The sequence below is a fragment of the Hyla sarda genome, chromosome 3 (genome assembly GCF_029499605.1).
Source record: "Hyla sarda isolate aHylSar1 chromosome 3, aHylSar1.hap1, whole genome shotgun sequence".
Taxonomy (NCBI): Eukaryota; Metazoa; Chordata; class Amphibia; order Anura; family Hylidae; genus Hyla; species Hyla sarda.
Window position 1 is genome coordinate 412243802 of NC_079191.1, and position 22113 is coordinate 412265914.

Below are 22113 nucleotides of genomic sequence, written 5' to 3' on the forward strand. Positions count from 1 at the left end.
AAGTAAAAACTCGTCAATTTTATGATGCAAATATAAAGTAGACATATTGTATATGTGAATAAAATAAAATAATATTTGGAATATCCATTTTCATTACAAGCAGAGAGCTTCAAAGTTAGAAAAATGCAAAATTTTCAAATTTTTCATCAAATTTTGGGATTTTTCACCAAGAAAGGATGCAATTTACCCAAAATTTTTACCACTAAGTTAAAGTAGAATATGTCACGAAAAAACAATCTCGGAATCAGAATGATAACTAAAAGCATTCCAGAGTTATTAATGTTTAAAGTGACAGTGGTCAGATGTGCAAGAAATTATTTTCTTTTTGAATTTCTTCTTCGTCTTATGATGACATTAAAGGCTCATCCATTTCCCATTGACTTAATAAGATAAAATTTATTATATCCGCTTCTCTTCCGTTTTTTTTTTTTTGAAGGGGAAAAAAAATAATGCATGCACCGTCTTTTTTTCTTGTCAAAAAATGTTATAGAAAGCAAACGGGTGCAAGCGGATAACAAAGGATTGTAAAATAATCCCATTAATCCCATGGGATCCATTTACAACCATTTGCAAACCGTCTGCAAAAGGCTTAAACGGATTTCAGAACGGGCATGAAATTACAGAGACAGACGGCCATGTAATGAGCCCGAATTAGCTTGAACTTATTCCAAGTGTAATTACGCTTGCAGCAGCCTCCACTGGAAACGATGCTTAATGGACGTCCCACTTACTGCCATGTAGTTCCAGGCAGAATTCTGCTAAAAGAATTAACATGTTCAATCTTTCAGCATAAGGGTATGTTCACACTATGGAATTTGTAGATTCCATATGTGCAGTGTCCGTCGAAATCCTTCAATGCCAGGACCACGTGGACCGTCCTCCACCATCAGCATTGACAGCAATGCAGTCCGTGCGTAATTCACCTGAAAGAATGAACTTTCAGCGGAAGAACCATTCACAATATTGTTAAGGTTCATACATTCCTGAGTCCAATTCCATGTGAAGAAATTCAGTAGTGTAAACATACTTTAATATGGATCTGCCTGCATAGTTCTGCTACAAAATTCCATGGTGTGCACAGTGCAGCAGAATCCCATTAAGATCAATGGGACTGTGCTGCAAGCAGATTTCCACTCGGAATACTGTGGTGTCCCAGAACCAAAGGTTTTCCTGTGGGCTGCGGATCTCCTTGGACATGCCTGCTGCTCCTGTGATGGGCACACTGTTCTATTGTTTATTGTATTTATGCACTTTGCTGTATTTACTGTATTATCTTATTATCTGTGGACTGTACCCTTAAGAAGAGAGATGCAGAGTAATCAGGTGACTCCGTTACCTAATGGCAACCCCCAAAAGGCCCTGTATATAGTGTAGGGGGGGAGGAGTTGCCCCATTTGAGTGAGTGAGTCTAGTCACTGCTGTGTGCATAGCTCCATGTGAGCTGCAGTGTGGAAAGGAGGTGGAAGAAGTGGGAGGTGATGCCAAGGGAAGCCTAAAGAAAATCTCTCATCAAATCATCCCCACCATTCTGCAGGTGTTCGCCTGTACAGGACTTGGTCAGTTCATACCTTAGTGGTGTCAGAAATTGGACCTTAGCAGAACCCTAGTCAGCGTGGGATATCTCTTAATCTCCAAGACTCAAGGCTATCTAATTCAAGTGGGTGAAAAGCACCATAAGTCCCAGCAAGGCAGCAGGGCTCCCAAGGGTTACACTGCATCCCTTCTACTCTGCTCCATACTGCAAGTGTTGTACCATCTGCTCCTGCCTCAGTAAAAGACAGCTATCCGTGCTTGGCCAAGGAGAAGCAGTCCCAACCTCAGACCGTGTATAGGCTAACGGTGCCCTGGTGTCACGACCTGACATGCATAACTTGCACCCCCGTGTTACCACCACAACTTGTCAGAGTAGAAGTTCCATAGTGTGCATGGGCACTAACTGTTTACATTCAGAGAGACTGGAAACAGTTTGTTACAATGTATCAGTGCAGGTAAAAGCAATGAGCCCGGAGGATAGGACAGTAGGGAAATCTGTATTGCAAATTGTCTAGCAAATTCAGCTCTGCTACATCTCAGGGTCCAATTTTAGCAGGTAACCTTATACCGAATAATTTAAACAACACGAGCAGCGTCTGGGGTGATGAAAAGTGATGGGAATGATAGTGCCACCTCCTCCAGTGCCACTTTTTCCAGTGTATCTTGCAGAAGGCAGCATGGGTCTGGGTAGTGCCTTGTAATGCCACCAGGTGCCAGCAGTCACACCTCCTTTGGTCTGGAGGAGGGAGTATACGAAGCTTAGTGCATGGTTAAGACACGAGGTTGTCATATTTCCTTTCTAACCCTGGGGGCACACTGTGAGATCTAGAGGGAAATGTTAAACAGGATTTACTGGTTTCACACGCTCGCTGCTAGACTATAAGCCATCATTTCATTACCATAACGTCTGCTGCAAGTCACAGTGAACACAGCAGCAGCCAGGGGCTCACAGATGCCAGCAAAGGACTGGGGATTTACACTCTGGTATCCAGTCATCCATCGCTCAGGACGCAGCCAGGGCGCAGCTCCGGTAAGGCAACGGGCACAAGTGGGTGGCAGAAGGTGGGCATTATTGTTCGCAGCAGACTGAGGTGCAACAAAGCACCCTGTGCATCCCAGAAAACTTTACAACAGTCCTGGCGATTGAAATACTATTCTTTACGCCAGGGACAAAGGTACGACAACTCGTCGTGCCACGCTGGCATGGATCGATACGATTGTACGAATCAGGGCATTGTTTCGTATTCCCGGCTTCACAACGTATTGTGAGTGGCTACAAATCTCGCCTGTTCTTCACAATTTTTTGCCCAAAAATTTGGCAACATTGCCTCGTTTAATGTAACGTCCCAAAAAATTGGTGTCTATTTCCTAAATACGGCACCGATTTATTTTTTTCCGGCATTCTTCCATCGTATTATAGAGTGCGACACATGGATACATACGCGTTACTGGAGATTTTACGGGAGATAATTAGCCCCCGAGTCTCTAAACACAGCCGGCTATGGTGACAAAGAGGGAGGGGGGGATGTGTCGGAGGTCTACCGTGCAGGGGGTTAACATGATAATAGTGGTAATTGCTGTTTGGAATACTAATTGTCTGTTATGGAAGGGAGAGCATATGATTGTGTATCCAGGGATCGTGTCTGTGCTTGTGCGGATGATCAGGTCAGAACATAGCCCCGGGCTGGAGGAAGGAGCAGTCTGTTCCCAGCAGTCTGCAGAGCTGCCAGAAAGGTCACTTTAGGTTGGGCAGATGAATATTTTAGTGTTTATGACATACCTGAGGGTTAACTGCTACACGTCTACCTCTCCCAGCTCCAAAGATGGATGGGACTGATGGGGAGGATGCAAGTCAGACCATATGCATCTCCTCTATATGACACTTGGGATATTCAGATGGTTGCACTGGATTCATTTCCTTCGGTGACGGGGTGTTTGCGAAATTAAAACTGGGGTAGGGGCAAAAATACTACTTTTTTTTTAACTTGCTACGGTAAATCCACCAACTAGTACGTTTCCTCCTGTGCGATGGCTTTTGATAAGAGAAATATTCGTGAGGTGGTCGGGGACATACATTGTTCAAAGATAAATAAATCAATTAAATATATAAAGAAATACAAAAAGAAATACATATAAATAACATTAAATACATACATAAATACATAATTATATAAAATACATAAAGAAATACATACAGAAATACATAGAGAAATAAAAATAATTTAAAATAACGACATCAATAAATAAAATACATAAAGAAATACATGACGAAATGCATAAATAAATATAAAATGAATGCATAAATAAATCAAATACATAAAGAAATACACGACGAAATACATAAATATAAATAAATAAATAAATAATCAATGAATTGGCTACAATGTCAAGACACTCTTTTAATTATTTGTAGTTACTTTTAAGTTCTTGAATAATGATTTATTTATTTGTCTATTTATTTTACAATTAGAATTTCATTAGACTTATAATTTTAGATTTAGAATTTCATGTCTTTTTTATTGATTTATTTATTTATTTAGTTATTTTTTACTTTTTTTGTATTTGATAATGCATTTTTACCCATGTACGTTGGAGTGGACACGTCAATTTTCGGAACTGCGGTGATCAGGGGCGTATATTGAGGGTTGATCTCTGAAGAAGGGGGGCTGCACCCGGGTAATGACATTCAATATAACTTATAATGAATTATTCTTTTTGTAGTTCAGGTGATGTTGTTACTGGTGATAGTAACTGAGAATCAGTATAGGCTTACATGGTGGTATCTGAACAGTAGGATGAAACTGTGGACTGTCTGTCACCGTGTTTAACAACCAGTTTGCCTCCAGCTGTTGTAAAACTACAACTCCCAGCAAGCCCGGACAGCCGTTGGCTGTCCTGGCTTGCTGGTAGTTGCAGTTTTGCAACAGCTGGAGGCACACTGTTTGGGAAACATTGGTCTATGTGGTAAGGAAATATGTATGTAACATCAACATCAAGAAGCTACATAGACTGTGAGATCATTATACTGCCCTGTGACATCATCATCCAATCACTGATCTACCACATAGACTGTGTGACATCACTACATTCATCATCACCATCCAATCACTGACAGTGACCTGTGTGACCTCACTATATTCTCTGTGACATGATCACCCATGTGCACACGCTGATTTACTACAGATTGTGTGACATCATTGTCCAGTCACACACACACAATGTGATGTCACTTTTGACAACATAATACAATTACACATTCTAACCTGCTTCATATAGTAAGCTGTCTGATATTGCTAAACTAACATCCAGTCAAACAAACATGCCAGCCGCTCAGACTGTATGGCATCACTGTCCTCTATGACATCATAGTTCAAACCTATTCACTAAACTGCAAGATATACTGTGTGACATCACTGCACTTCTCCGGGATCAAATGAGACCTCTCTGTCATCCAATCACACTCTGTGTGACATCACTGTACACCTGAGTGATGTTATCATCTAATCACTCACAACTGCATACCTCATAGAGGATGTGACATCACTGTACTCCTCTGTGACATCATCATCTATTCTTACACTGTGTGACATCACTGTACTCCTCTGTGACATCATCATCTAATCTTACACTGTATGACATCACTGTACTCCTCTGTGTCATCATCTAATCTTACACTGTGTGACATCACTGTACTCCTCTGTGACATCATCATCTAATCTTACACTGTCTGACATCACTGTATTCCTCTGTGACATCATCATCTAATCTTACACTGTATGACATCACTGTACTCCTCTGTGACATCATCATCTATTCTTACACTGTATGACATCACTGTACTCCTCTGTGACATCATCATCTAATCTTACACTGTATGACATCACTGTACTCCTCTGTGACATCATCATCTATTCTTACACTGTGTGACATCACTGTACTCCTCTGTGACATCATCATCTAATCTTACACTGTATGACATCACTGTACTCCTCTGTGTCATCATCTAATCTTACACTGTGTGACATCACTGTACTCCTCTGTGACTTCATCATCTAATCTTACACTGTATGACATCACTGTACTCCTCTGTGACATCATCATCTAATCTTACACTGTATGACATCACTGTACTCCTCTGTGACATCATCATCTATTCTTACACTGTGTGACATCACTGTACTCCTCTGTGACATCATCAATCTTACACTGTATGGCATCACTGTACTCCTCTGTGTCATCATCTAATCTTACACTGTGTGACATCACTGTACTCCTCTGTGACTTCATCATCTAATCTTACACTGTATGACATCACTGTACTCCTCTGTGACATCATCTAATCTTACACTGTGTGACATCACTGTACTCCTCGGTGACTTCATCTCCAATCTCAAACTGATCATCTGCCTTATAGTCTGTGTAACATAAAAATACTGATCTATGATATCATAATCCACTAACATACATTACTGCTACATAGAACGTGTGACATCACTGTCCTTCCCGGTGACATCATCATCCAATCACACACACACACTACCAGTGTCACATCACTGTCACATCACTGGACACATTCTGTGACATCATCATCCAATCACACATCAAACACACCAAACCAGCATGACATCACTGTACTGCTCGGTGACATAATCAAATCACACACACTATATTGCTACATAGACTGTGACATTGCTGAACTGCTTGGTGACATCATCATTCAATGACACATACTATACTGCTACATAGGCTGTGTGACATCACTGTACAGCTTGGTGACCTCCTCATCCAATCACACTGTAACAGACTTCCTGACATCACTGTGTTACTTGGTGACATCACTGTACTACTCAGAGTCATCATCGTCCAGTGACACACACTATACTGCTAAATAGACTGTGTGACATCACTGTACTGCTTGGTGACCTCATCATCCAATCAGACTGCTACATAGACTTCCTGACATCACTGAACGACTTGATGACATCACTGTACTACTTGAAGGCATCATCATTCAATGACACACACTATACTGCTACATAGATGTTGTGACATCACTGTACTACTTGGTGACCTCATCATCCAATCACACTGCTACATAGACTTCCTGACATCACTGAAAGACTTGATGACATCACTGTACTACTTGGAGGCACCATTATCCAATGACACACACTATACTGCAACATAGATGTTGAAACATCACTGTACTGCTTGGTGACCTCATCATCCAATCACACTGACTGTACTACTTGGTGACATCACTGTACTACATGGTGACATCACTGTACTACTTGGTGACCTCATCATCCAATCACACTAACTGTACTACTTGGTGACATCACTGTACTACTTGGTGACCTCATCATCCAATCACACTGCTACATAGACTTCTTGACATTACTGAACGACTTGATGACATCACTGTACTACTTGGAGGCACCATTATCCAATGACACACACTATACTGCTACATAGACGTTGTGACATCACTGTACTGCTTGGTCACCTCATCATCCAATCAGACTGCTACATAGACTTCCTGACATCAATGAAAGACTTGATGACATCACTGTACTACTTGGAGGCATCATCATCCAATGACACACACTATACTGCTACATAGACGTTGTGACATCACTGTACTGCTTGGTCACCTCATCATCCAATCACACGGTAACATACACTTCCTGACATCACTGTACTACTTGGTGACATCACTGTACTACTTGGTGACCTCATCATCCAATCACACTCCCTATACTGTAACATCATAGTACTTCTCAACACTTGTATGGTCTCACCTGTCTCTTCCAATCTCCCCATACACGTACAGGTTTACGATTCCACCAAGAATCCATGTGTCGTCAGCAGGGATGGGGAACAAAGCCGCTGCCAGACACCTCTGGTGGTGGCTGATCTTCCCAGGAACCAAAAGACTAGGTAGATCCTTTCTCCTCTCTCCCTGGACATCTGCCATTGGTGGAAAGTTGGGAAGACTACCGAATACATTAGATATTGGTCAGTCCAGCCAAAATGTGTATGAATTGCTTTATTCTATGCACCAACCGTTCAAAAAATTACACTTTTTTCTTTAAACTGTTTAAATCCATTTTTTCCCCCATGGTGGCTTTCCAGCTATTGCAAAACTACAACTCCCATCATGCCCAGACAGCCGAAGGCTGTCTGGGCATGATGGGAGTTGTAGTTTTGCAACAGCTGAGGAGCTGCCATTGCAGTTTTTGTTCACACAGAGTTTTTCATGCGTATTCTGTGCCTGTGTAATATCCCTATACTTTTATTTTCCTATAATACATATACAATGACGCAGTGTGAATGCGCCTTTATAGAAAAAAATGGAAAAGCAAATTTCAGGAAAAATATATGTAAGTTACAAAAAAAAAAAAAAGTGTGAAAAATCTGAAAAAAAGTCTGAAAAATACATGTGGATTTTGAAATACTGTAGATTTTAGTAGAAATATAAATTTTTTTATTTTATTTTTCACAGATTCCTTCCTAGATTGTGTGAACACACTCTTAACATTTATTTAATAATAAACAATAATAATAATAATAATCATAAAGCGATGAAAGACTATTTGTGCGGTGTTGTCCCTTATACTGTTTATTTGCTTAGCAGTAGATAACCACAACCCCCAATATGTCCTTACTGTATCTCGGGGACATAATACACGTTAGACCATAAGATAACCTTCACACTTGCAATGAATGGCGGCATTAAGCAGCAGGTTGCATAACCGCGCGCCCATAAAACCAGCTATACCACAAGCGAACGCATTTATGAGCCAAATGTTGTCTATCTGTTTATATGCAAAATAGATCAATTCAATCTCCGGGCTCCTTCTGTGCGCCCTCACAGCGCTGTCCTTGTTCTCTATATGTAACGTGGGAGCCTATAGTACCTTTCGGTGACTAACCAATGAGGCACCACTGGCTTTAGGTGATGGCAGGCTCCCCCGCTCATTGCCTGTAGCTCTTTCCTATGGCTTTAGCTGTCACAGACGTAGAACCATATGTTATACAGAGCTACAGCTACAGGAAAGAACAAGCAGAGGGGATGCACATGTTTTATTTAGGATCCCTGGAGGTGCCGGCGTTTCAGCTGCACGTATCCGTGTACTTATATATATGTATACAATCACTCCACACTCCATCATCCCGTCCAGATGTTCACCCTAATGTGACTTTTTACACGGCAATAGGGGTGGGGGGGTCAATGAATGTATAATACAGATGTGCTGACCTATTGTGATGTATTCATAAGGGGGCATGGGACCTGGGTGCCATGGGGGGGGGGGGGGGGGGTGAATGCTGGGCACCATACAGTGGGGACATGGGCACTGGGTGCAAGGGGGTGGCCAACAATGTGATGACCTATTGTGATGTAATTAAAAGTGGACATGGACCCTGATGGGGGTAGGGGGCATGGGCTCTTGGTGCAATGGGGGTGGGGGGCATGGGCATTGGGTGCCATAGAGTGGGGACATGGGCCCTGGGTGCCATGGGGTAGCCAACAATGTGCTGACCTATTGTGATATATTCAAAAGGGGGCATGGGTCCTGGGTGCCATGGATGTTGGGGGCATGGGCCCTGGGTGTTGGGGGGGATGGGCCATTGAGGGAAATTGGGCCCTGGTTGTCGTAGGGGGGCATTGTCCCTGGGTCCTAGGAGGGGAGGCATGGGCCCTTGGTGCCATTGGAGAGTTGCATGGGCCATGGGTACCAGGGGGTAGCCAACAAACCTTAGCCAACAAGCTTCCATGTTTATAGCTACACCACTGCATTTGTAGGTATCAGTCCCTACAAACAGCTGAGTTTGTAGAAACGGTGGCCCACCAGGGGCGTAACTATAATTCACTGAACCCCGTAGCAAAATGACCACCTGACACCTAATGACAGGAAACTGAAAGAGAGCAGCATAAGTGGCAGTATTTAAAAGTATGAATAAGGCGCCATATACCAGAGAAGCATATACCAGTGTTTCCCAACCAGTTTGCTTCCTGAGCATACTTTTAGACAGATTTTATTTATTTCACTCAATGTTCTTGCATCACAGTGGGCCCCTCCATGCATGGTACGACCTCCACTCCGTGCAGATTACTTTTGACCATGGCACAAAGCGGTGGCCGACACACACCTCCATGTATCTCTATGGAAGAGTACAAGATTTAGCTAGTTCCACCAAAATAGGTGGGTTTGGTTTATTTTTCTTAATGTGTATGGAGGCCTATTCCAGGTAAAAACAATAGATGGCCTATCCATAGGCCATCAATAGCTGATTGGCAGGGTATTGACACCTGGCTATTCGGCACGGCTGCAACACCCGGATCTAAACAGTGTACAGAACAGCTGAACAATGTGGATGCTTTATATTGGCACCCCATCAATTCTGTGGACAGGCCATCTATTGTTTTCCCTGGAAGAGACCAGTATTATAATTGGCACATGGGGCCCTGTTGTTGATCTTGCATCGGGGCCCAGAAGCTACAAGCTACGCCTCTGGCTGGGTTCACGTACATCGGGTGGTGGTCGCTATCTGGCATGCAGAATCCAGATCAAAAATTGCTAAAGGAAATCTGTCATCAGTGTCACCTGTACTAACTTGTCGGTATAGCCAGGCAGTGCAGGTGACATTGATGACGACGATACTTACCTGGTCCCCTTCTGTGCTGTGGTTCCCCGGCAATCCTCTTCGATATCTTCTGCTCCAGGCCCGACTTGGAGCATAGGCGGAGCTTAGTGACGTCACCATTGCTGTTCTCTGCTGGGTCCCGCTGCTAGCAAACAGCAGCCGTGACATCACTAAGCTCTTCCCATGCTCCAAGTTGGGCCCGGAGCAGGAGATACCAAAGAGGATAGCCGGAGAACCACAGCACAGAATGGGACCAGGTAAGTATTGTTGTCCTCAGTGTCACCTGTAGTACCTGCTTGTACCGACAGGTTAGTGCAGGCGACACTGATGACAGATTTCCTTTAGATTATATTTGATCTGGTGAAACCAAACCAGAGGACAACTATGTTGGATGGTCCATAGGTCCAGTGCCATGCCAATGGGGCAACAGATCTAGCTTGTAGCATCCAGTGTTTCCATCTGTTTATGGCATATTGCATGGTGTAGTATAGCATAATAATGCTATATACTGTATACTCCAATGCCCAATGTTCCTCAATGTCTCGGCTTCTTTCTGAATTGCTTGCCATTTGTATGCAGAAGGTCTCCTCTACCCTCATTGTGACCACTTTACCTCCCATCATGGAGGGTCTGTAGTATTACGAGACTCTGTAGTGGTGAAAGGGTTGATTTTTTTTTTTTTACCGGACATACAGTGTTGCTTGGCTTTCATCCCGCTCTATGTGTGTTCATTTCTTACACACATACAGTCCTCAGACTAAACCCCCCACCCTCACCCCCAGCTAATCCCTCTGAGAAGACCGTCTGGCAATAAGGAGACCCATTCTTCTGAGGGCTCCTGCAAAGCTGGCCTCAATTTCTGGATGCTGCTGCCAATACATCTGACTCACTCCCATGGAATCCTACCTTAGGTTTTTAATTCCCCTAGAAGGAGAACTTGTATAAGAAACATAAAACACAAATAAAGCATCCATTCGGATACAGAGCAGTGGCGGAGGCGGCCCACTCAACGTGTATCTTCCATTCCGGTAGTGCTTTATCTGGATGTAACAATGATTGCAACTACTTCTTTGTATAAAAAAAAAAAAAAAAAAAAGCATGGCTGCTTTGTTTCAGAAATAGCGCCACCCTTGCCTATAGGCTGTGCGTGGTATTGCAGCTTAGCTCTGGTTTTTGTGGTACACTATATACTATAAAGCCTTTAGGATTCACTGTTTGCTCTTTATTTATAGGGTAGGGAAATATATGTCCTGATATTTTGCACCAAACAATTGGAAATTATTCAAGTCGTACAGCAGTGTTACCCAACCAGGATGCCACCAGCTGTTGCGAAACTACAACTCCCAGCATGCCCGGACAGCCAAAGGCTGTCCAGGCATGCTGGGAGTTGTAGTTTCCCAACAGCTGGAGGCACCCTGGTTGGAAAACACTGTCGTAGATGGTATTGGTACTCTGTGATCTCAGACCACCACTGATCTACAGAATGAAAGGGCTTTATAAAGAGCTTAAAGAAGTTGTCTCACCATGGAAACCCCTTTTCAGTTTTGAAGCCGGGCCTGGTAATAACGTTGTTTGTTGCGAGGACGGCTTTAGAAGCCCCCCCTGAGATCGGCCTTTATCACTGAGGGGAACTGCAGCCAAACGTACAGCGGCCGCCTCTGAGGAAATGTAGAATTAGATACTGACCCTTTAAATGAATAGCCGACCATTGTACTGCACGGTAATGCCGGATGTGTAAGAGCACTTGGCTGTCCTGTCTCCAATCTGGCCCATAGTGGGGGGTTCCAAGCAGGAAACCCCCCATCTATGGCCTAAGGATTCACGTAGTCTACAAAATTCATTCATATAATCCATATGGATTGTAACGTGCATTCTTCATGAATGGCAGCCATGTAAGATCTGCCGCCCATGAATTTCAATGGGAAATCCACAACACTGTTCACACAACAAGAACAGAACAATGCCAATATGTATGCAAAAACAAAAGAAACAAAAGAAATCTGAGGATCAGCCATGGATTTCTGCTGTGGATTCACTCGCAGATCCACACATTTTTCCAGGTGCCTTTTGGCCTAGAGGAGAAGGTTGGTGATAGACTGCATGCTTGTACATTTTGTGCACCTGGGTGACTGCACTGTCTTATAATCTCTAGTCATGTTTCAAGGCTTTTAAATGATTTAGATGATGTTGTACAGGGTAGCTACAGAAGCAGTTGTCTTCCTTCTGTAGGGGAGCAAATCTGCATATGAAACGTCATAGATACACACAAATTTATGTCTGCAACCTTGGAAGTCATCCCTGATATAGTGCTCAGATCACAAGATCTTGTTGCTGTACTCTCTCAGCCAGTGTTTGGCTCAGAGAGTACAGCAACAAGATCTTTAAACGCATCATAGGACCATTATACAGAGTTCACACAGTCAGAAAATAAAGACATGCCGTATGGGATAGCCTCCTAACTTGTAATCCTACTTCCATGGCCATAAATAAACAAGAAAGCTTTTTCAGCAATATCTCTTCTGAGTCTTTCTAGCGTTTGCATATGAAGGGGAATCAGTTTTCACCTGATACCATGTTAAAAATCCATCATATAACTATCTTTTTCCAGGATAGGCCATCAATGTATGATTTACGGAGGCACTCCGCTGGGACCCTCTATTTGCCACCAGAACAAAGGGGCAGCAAAAGTCTGTACTTGGCACTGAAGCCGGACCATGCCCAGCCCCAAAGACTGGGCAGAGCCACAGTACCAGGCACACACGTTACTTTTGGAAGGGTACTACAATGAAGGGGTCATGGTGTTCCCGGTAGCACTGTCACTCATTGTTCTGGTGATCGATTAGTGATGGTCCCTGAAGTACAATGCTTAAAGAGGTACTGCAGTGTAGGAAAATGTTTCTCCTATCCAAAGGATAGGGGATAAGTGTCTGATCGCGGGGGGTCCGGCACAGAGCGGGAGGCGGCATGCGCCCTCCATTCATCTCTATGGGAGAGCCAGAGATACATGTGTACAGCGCCGTACTGGAGATTGCGGGGGATTCCAGAGGTCGGACACCTCATAATCAGACACTTATCCCCTATATGTGTTGGCCAAGCACAATGAATTTTGCGGGACCAGACAACCATCTAATATATGTGGAGGCCTCCTAACAGCAGATGTTGGTAGAGAAAAGGATTGGACATGTTTGATTTCAACTGCCCAATACTTTTGCTCTTGGGGAGAATAACCACAGTCAGAGATGTATGGCAGCTTTTCACCACTCCCACTCACCACTTTATGGGGGAAGTGGGGGGGGGGGGGGGGGGGATTGGGAAAGATAGGCCAAACAGGCATGCGTGTACCACTATCTTTTGTGTATGGCCAACCTTACTTCATACATTGATGACATATACTAAAGACAAATCCCCAAAGTAATATATTGGAAAGTCCTCTTACCATATTCCCATATGACATCATGTCCTGAGTATATGAACAGAGGTTGTCTCTGCCAGACAAATCCCTTAATAAAACAAACTTAGGCATAATGCCAATGCATGTACAGTAAATATCTCATTGGGCCAAATGAAACCTCAGTTTACAGGTTGGGCTTCCTGCCAATTTCTCAGTATCATAAATAATAATAATATCCCTGCACTCACCAGGTTGAATGCAATAATAATGGAGTTTATTCACATCTGGTCATAGAAATGTTAAAGACAGGACGCGTTTCGGCACAGCAGGCCTTCCTCAGCTGTCTACTAGAAAACTGAGGAAGTCATGCTGTGTCGAAACACGTCCTACTGTACCGTTACCAGATGTGAATAAACTCCACTATCATTGCATCCAACTTGGTGAGTTCTGAGATCTTCTTATTACTTATGCTACTGGTTTTGATGCCGCCACAGGCACCACCACCATCGCAGTCGTGCTGACACTTATTCAATGTCTTGCCTATTTCTCGCCATCGATTATTTCTCATTGACAACGTTCACATTATCACTAGGCAGTTTGCAGAGCAGATCCATAGATGATTCCCTATAAATATCACCCTGGGAGATTACTATCCCACTGCTCTGCTGGTCCATAAATCACCCCACTGTCCCCTAACCCCTGAATGACAGTCTTATATAGGTGAAATGGATCATGGAGCCACACTGAAGCATAGATTCTCTATGCAATAGCTAGCATTTACGGTCGGGCTTATTAAATAACAGTCATGTAATACTATCCCTCTCTGGATTAATCCGGGCTCCTAGTAAGAGTCTTCAGACTGCAGCTTCTGTAGCAGTGATTACACAATGAAGAAAGCCAGAGGACAACAGAGGAAACACATTATTAAAAAAAAAAATAACATATGCTGAGCTGGCGGTGGAAAATGCTACCTGGCATTTAAATATAAGAGCTCCAGAGGTTTCTATCAGAGACTGGAACATTTTTAAAGTGTTAATGTTATGGCTGGCTCTTAATGTATACAGGCCTTTAGGCAACAGGAGTCATCTTGTGCCTTTGGTCTACCTCACCCTCCAATTGGCAGACATCGAACATACCACAGTCTGAACAAGCTCTCTTGGCATTGTCCTTGTACACACCACGGACTGAACAAGCTCACTCGGCCTTGTCCAGATAATATTTCTAATCTATAAAATGTGTGCCCCTTCTTTTATGGAGATTCCTTCTCCACCTCAGACATGGTCCATGCTTACCCAAATTTCCATGTGGACCTTGGAATTCAGCTTGGTTTGCCTGGTGCTACCACCAGCCCTGGGTCCTGCCCAGACCGGTAGAGCTCTTTACTGTGGTGGTTTCTACTGGACAGTCTTTTTCCACAAGATGTTTTAGGGCCTATGGTGTCATAGATGGATGTCCCCCTCCCTAATAAGGCTTCCACTTTGACTGACTTTGCGTGGCCTTGTTTTACATGGTTGACTATGCATTATAAAAAGTGGCCAAATACAGCTTCCTTAGAATTCTATAGGATTCTCCAATGACTTAGAGGGATTATCCACCATAAGGTAACTGAAGTACTTACCTGCCAGACAGGAAAGGACATTCTTAGGAGGGATACATGCTTTTCTTGGGGCTAAATGGCTGTGTTTTGAGTCCCCCATAACGCTGCTGCTTTCTTTTTGTGAAAAGACTATTACCTGTAGGAGTTTCTCCCTCTAACTACAAGTCCCAGGAACCCTTGTTTATAAGTGTGAGGTCACTTTTCTTCCTCCCACACATGTCACCCCACCCGTTGCAGCACAGCTGAACTCCTTTTCATGCTGTGCTGTGCTTGAAACTACAATTTCCTGCAGCCCTGTGGAGAATGATCCTGTAACCCGGTACCCTTGCTGCCCAGTCAGGCAGCCTCCTGCAGTGTCCCCTAGCCCCCCCCCCCCCGCATCTGTTTATTGTTATTGTATATAATCCCTATATTATATATGTAAGAGTGTTATATCTTTAAGACTGTTTACCATATGATTTGTTATGTGATTGTTACCCAGGAGGTGACCTAGGGGTGACCAATGGGACCCCACCAAAGCTTCCCCCATAAAAGCCCTGGGTGGAGCCTCTGCACGCGCTCTTAGTGTTTGCTGAGGTCCAGTCAAGTCATGCCTAAGTGTATGTCCAGAGTCATAGGAGGTCTAAAGTTCAGTCTGCAGCCACAAGCTACAAACCTGCAAGTAAGCCACAGTCACAGTCTTGTCAGCCACAAGTCAGTCAAGTCAAAGTCATCTGTCAAGTCACTGTGGCCTGCACTAAATTATCAACCTCTACTACAAGTCCCAGCAAGCCCTTAAGGTCTCTGAAGTCACTAGTCACCTCTGTGGGCCTGGCTGAACTGTATAGACTTTTCCACCTGTCTAACCTTAGTAAAGCTACCATTGTCCGTAACTTGGTGTCAGAGTCATTATTGCCCCTGTGCCTAGCCCAGGATCCAGTGGTATACCTTTGGGAGGTATTGAGGATAAACCATGCCCTGGCGTCACGAATACAAGGGGTTAATGCCATCTGCCCCTAGGGTAATTCCATCTGCCCTTTGCATCACACCCTCTACCACAACTTTTGGCGTCACGAACAAGAAACGGGTGTGCGCCATATGAGAAAAGTCCTCCCCCAGTCTGAACTGTGTCCAGGTCTCCAATCCCTGAACGACCTAAGTCAGGACTCTCACTTTATGTTGCCTCCTGACCCTATGTAGAAATTGTTGTAGAAGGAGAACTGTTCGAGGCGTTGATAGATACAGGGTCACAAGTGTCTACTATACCTAAAAGTGTTTTCTATTAGCATCTAGCATGCTAGTTTATTGTGTGAACCTGATGATGTTACCTTCTGAGTAGTTGCAAGTAATGGGCAACCAGTCCCCAGACATGGATACTGGGAGCAAACTATTCAGTTGGGAAAGCATGTACTTACCGGGCAGGGAGTGATTGTAACTATTGTGACAGATAAGGGTCTTCCGATTTTATATTGGGGATGACCATTATGAAAAATTGTTTTGCTGAAATATTAGATACCTTCCATGCCCCTCTTCCCCATCTGTCCCCTTCAGGCCAGTGGGCTGCGCAGCACCACTTGAAAGTTCTACAGGCGGAGCAGAAGTTTGCCAACAAGCAAGGTGTATTCTGCAGAGTACGAGTTCAAGACATCAGGTCAGTGACCTTACAACCCAACACGGAGACCATCACCTGGTGTCGCGCAAGTCCCAGAGTCAAGAATAGGGACTATCAAGCCCTGCTGGAACCGTTCAAGCTGTGAGAAGCTTTGTCACTGTCACCAATGGGAGAGTCCCTATGCGGTTAGTAAGCCTGTCTGATTCTGCTAGTCTTGCCCAAATACACTCCTGTAGCCCAGCTGTACCTCCTAGAGTTGAAAGACATTGTGACAGAACGTCTGGTGGCTCGACAGCGTGCAGCTCAAGTGGCCGAAGGATCCGGTGTGAGCCCTCCAGAGCCCTGGTGGGCGCAACTCCAGGTTGTAGAAGACACTACCCCAAAGGACCAAGTCAATGGAATCATCAATGTCGCAAAGTGGTACCATGAGACTTTCAGCAAGACCGCCACAGACTTTGGGCATATGTCAATGATCCAGGCAGACATTATTCAAGAAAGTCAGAGCCCCTGGACGGCGCCACTTGTCCTGGTCAAAAAGAACCATACGCTACTGTGTTGATTACAGGAAACTGAACAATGTCACACATAAAGACACTTATCCTCTGTCAAGGATCAAGGAGTCACTCACAGCTCTCGGCAGCTTACTACTCCACCCTGGACTTTACCAGCGGATATTGGCAATGTCCATGGCCCATGGCCATGGAGGATCGAAAGAAGACACCTTCGTGACACCCATGGGACTATTCGAGTTTAAAAGTATGTTCCAGCATCTAATGTAAAGGTGCCTGGGCCATCTGAATTTTAGAAGTGTCCTATTGTACCTGGATGATGTCATTTTGTATTCCAAGTCCTACCAGGAACACCTCAGTCATCTGTCAGACGTCTTCCAAGTCTTATTCAAGCATGGATTAAAGATTAAACCGTCAAAGTGTCACCTGCTCAAGCCTCAGGTCCATTACTTGGGTCATGTTGTCAGTGCAGAAAGGGTCCAGCCCAATCGTGAAAAGGTGGAAACTGTGAAAAACTGGCCTACCCCATGCACAGTGAAAGATGTCAGGAGCTTCCTGGGATTTACTGGCTACTACCACCGCTTCATTCCCCACTTTGCCCAGATTGCAGAACCCCTCACAGCTCTCTTACGGGGTACAGCGAAGGAGAACTACAATGGAAGACTACTTATTGAATGGACAGAAGAGCAAGAGACAACATTCAGAGTTCTTAAACGTCTGCTGAAATCACCCCCCCCCCCCCCATCTTGGTGTATCCAGACTACAGTCAGCCATTACGGCTGTATACTGATGCCAGTTTCGAAGGTCTGAGAGCTGGCCTGTCCCAAGTCCAAGAGGGGTAAGAGGGAGAAATTGCCTATGCCAGTTGTAACCTGCGAGGAGCAGAGAAGAACGATGCAAATTACAGTTCATTCAAGCTGGAACTTCTCGCCCGGGTATGGGCCGTGACCGAAAAGTTGAAAGACTATTTGGCTGCCACGCCATTCACTTTCTACACAGACAATAACCCATTGGCCCACCTCTACACTGCCAAGTTGGGTGCCATGGAACAGCGTTGGGCTTTAAGACTAGCCAATTCCAGTTTCACCATCAAGTTCAGAAGCGGCAATTCAAATGTCAGTGCCGGTGTACTGTCTTGGATGACCCCTGGCGAAGAACCCCCAGTCGAAGACATGTGGGAAGATGTGGAGATGCCCCCATTCTATCAACGGTTCGTGAACCAGAATGTTGTGACCGCCCTCATGGATGGTGAACCCTGGTCCGAAAAGGTTAAAGAAGATCTATACACCTGGAAGACTCTTCAAGACGAAAGTCAAGTCATGGGGGATCTGTTGGACTACCTTCTGGCGAAAAGGTACCAACCCGTCTGTGCTGCGCCCAGTGTGACTATGAGTTGAAATGTCAATGCGACAGAGGAAGCGACTGTTTGTGCTCAAAGGACTGTTGTACCAAAATTCTTTCGATCCGTTCTCTGGTGATCGACTTCATCAGATTCTGGTTCCCCGTAGAGACACGGAGATTGTCCTCAACGCATACCATGATCAGTCGGGACACTTTGGAGTCCACAAGCTACTGTCAGGCGAAGATTCTATTGAATTGGAATGCGGAGCGACATTGAGAAATGGTGCAGTGAATGTGCAGTCTGTAACGTCACCAAGAATGTGCGCAAGGAAGCAAGAGTACCCCTCCTTTCCATTCAGAGTGAAAGATCTAACCAGGTCACGCTAGACCATTTCAAAATGTCTCCTACCCGGTCCGGGTACACTTATGCTCTCACCATGGTGGATCACTACTCAAAATGGGTTGTCGTTGTATCCGTTAGACCTCACAGACAAGACAGGGGCCCAGATGTTCTACTCCAATTGGGTGCAAGCCCTTGGGTGTCTGAAGGCTGTCCTAATGGACCGTGGAACGGCCTTCGAGACCCAACTCTTCCAAGAGCTGTGTCAATTCCATGCCTGCAAGAAGCTCCGGACTACTGTTTACCACCCCCAGGGGAACGGGCTCTGTAAACGCATCAATCAAGTCTTTATCCACATGTTGAGAGCAGCCTCTGTGTCAAGACAAGAGGAGTGGCCCCGACTGTTGCCCGAACTATTGGAGATCTATAATAACACAGTCCATTGTTCTACGGGGTACACCCCTTTTTTACTTGATGATGGGGCATCATGGGCAGCTGCCTAAAGATTGGACATTTGGGCTTCAGGCCCTGTTCAACAACTCTCCGCAAGCCTCCCTGGAGTTGGTCTCTGGCCACCAGAAAAGAATCCAAGACACCAAAGAAATTGTCAGCAAGAAGATGGGCGAGGCTCAACAGAGACAACAAGAAGCCTATAACCGTCATACCTCTGCCAAACCACTTTAATTAGGCGATAAAGTCTGGCTGCAGAAGTTTCTAAGGACCCACAAGTTAGACTCTATCTGGGAGAAAGAACCGTGCACGGTGACGGCCATACCCTATCCGGAATCTGATGTATATGAAGTGCAAAAGCCTGGGTATGAGCCACACGTTGTTCACCGAAATCGAATCAAGTTATGTCTGAGAGAAGATCTACCAGTGCTCCCAGCACTGCCTCCTCCAGCTGTCAGACCTGTGAGAGAATATGAGGCAAAGGCAAAGGAATCCACCCATCTATGGATTTCCCCATGTTTTCTCCAAATCCGCCTGCGATCTTCTGTGTCTCACCAACCCTGGGGGTGGTTCAACCCACATTAGTCTTCACACCAGTTCCAGTCTTGTCACCGTTGGCTCCAGCCTATATACCAGTCTCCCGAGTGCCAACCCTGTCACCAGTGAATTCTGAGACCAGCCAGTCCTGAACTAACCGACGCAAGAGTTCCAGACTTTCCAGAGGTGGTGTTGTGCAGGTCCCAAAGGTCGACACAAGGACAAATACCAGCTAGGTACAAAGAGTAAGTCACAGTATATTGTATAAAGCCGTACCACATAGTCAGTCTAAGTATAACTAATTTAGTCTAGCCATACGTAATGTCTAGATTAGGACTGTAGCAAAACGTATACTCCCAGTCCACCATCAAATGTATTTATGTCATACCATTTCTTCCTGTCCACGTGTGCAGGGTACTATACTGGCCAGAGGGTTCCCCTGAGGTATAAGTCAGACACGAATAGTGATGGAATACAGCATGGAAAGGTAACTTCATTGTATAGTATAAAATTACCTATCGAGTTCTGGGGAGAAGTGGTGAGTGCCGAGGGGCAGCTAAGGCATTGGGTAAAGAGCCTCAGGCAGCCCAATTCACACAAATATGTTCAAGAGTCGTAACTGTGTTGAAGTTGCAGTTACAAGGGTAATTAATCCCACATGTTTACCATAAAGAGCATGTATTGGCCTTTTTTCGTCAAGTGTCACATGGACTTGTTTTTGTTTTGTTTCCCACAATCAGACCTGTGAAGGACATTACACCAATATGCCCCAGGAACTTTTCTCATGTGGCCACTGTTAGTCGTCCGCCCTCCAGGACTGGGCGCAGAGGACGGCTGTGTTTAAGAGGGGGAGTTTGGGGTGGCTCAGTATGGGAGGTGTTACCCTGTACCCTTCCTGCCCTCTCAGGCAACCTCCTGCAGTGTCCCCTGGGCCCCAACCCCCCTGCATCTGTTTATTGTAATTGTATATAATCCCTATGTTATATATGTAAGAGTGTTATATCTTTAAGACTGCTTACCATGGGATTTGTCATGTGATTGTTACCCAGGAGGTATCAGTGACCAGGTGACCTAGAGGTGACCAATGGGACCCCACCAGAGCATCCCCCATAAAAGCCCTGGGTGGAGCCTCTGCACGCTCTCTTAGTGTTTGCTGAGGTCCAGTCAAGTCATGCCTAAGTGTGTGTCCAGAGTCATAGGAGGCCTCAAGTCCAGTCTGCGGCCACAAGCTACAAACCTGAAAGTAAGCCAGTCACAGTCTTGTTAGTCACAAGTCAGTCAAGTCAAAGTCATCTGTCTAGTCAGCGTGGCCTGCACTAAATTGTCCCGTTCTACTGCAAGTCCCAGCAAGTCCTTAACCCCTTAAGGACCGGAGGTTTTTCCGTTTTTGCATTTTCGTTTTTTGCTCCTTGCCTTTAAAAAATCATAACTCTTTCAAATTTACACCTAAAAATCCATATGATGGCTTATTTTTTGCGCCACCAATTCTACTTTGTAATGACGTCAGTCATTTTGCCCAAAAATCTATGGTGAAGCGGGAAAAAAAATCATTGTGCGACAAAATTGAAAAAAAAAACGCTGTTTTGTAACTTTTGGGGGCTTCCGTTTCTACGTAGTACATTTTTCGGTAAAAATGACACCTGATATGTATTCTGTAGGTCCATACGATTAAAATGATACCCTACTTATATAGGTTTGATTTTGTCGGACTTCTGGAAAAAATCATAACTACATGCAGGAAAATTAATACGTTTAAAATTGTCATCTTCTGACCCCTATAACTTTTTTATTTTTCCGTGTATGGGGCGGTATGAGGGCTCATTTTTTGCGCCGTGATCTGAAGTTTTTAACGGTACCATTTTTGCATTGATAGGACTTATTGATCACTTTTTATTCATTTTTAAATGATATAAAAAGTGACCAAAAATGCACTATTTTGGACTTTGGAATTTTTTTGCGCGCACGCCATTGACCGAGCGGTTTAATTAATGATATATTTTTATAATTCGGACATTTCCGCACGCGGTGATACCACATATGTTTATTTTTATTTTTATTTACACTGTGTTTTTTTTTTTATTGGAAAAGGGGGGTGATTCAAACTTTTAATAGGGGAGGAGTTAAATGATCTTTATTCACTTTTTTTTTGCACTTTTTTTTTGCAGTGTTATAGGT

General features: G+C 44.3%; 1 protein-coding gene across 2 annotated transcripts in view; it reads left to right on the top strand.

The window, feature by feature from the left end:
- Nucleotides 1-22113, top strand: part of SERTAD4 (SERTA domain containing 4) — a 70973-nt gene that overhangs the window by 10612 nt on the left and 38248 nt on the right. The window contains exon 1 of one of the 2 annotated variants that reach the window (XM_056568205.1): nt 2312-2563. The exons of the other annotated variant lie outside the window; for it this stretch is intronic. The gene's annotated coding sequence lies outside the window, so the exon portion shown is untranslated. Of the gene's footprint in view, nt 1-2311; nt 2564-22113 lie in introns of those variants that run through there. 2 annotated transcript variants of the gene reach the window in all.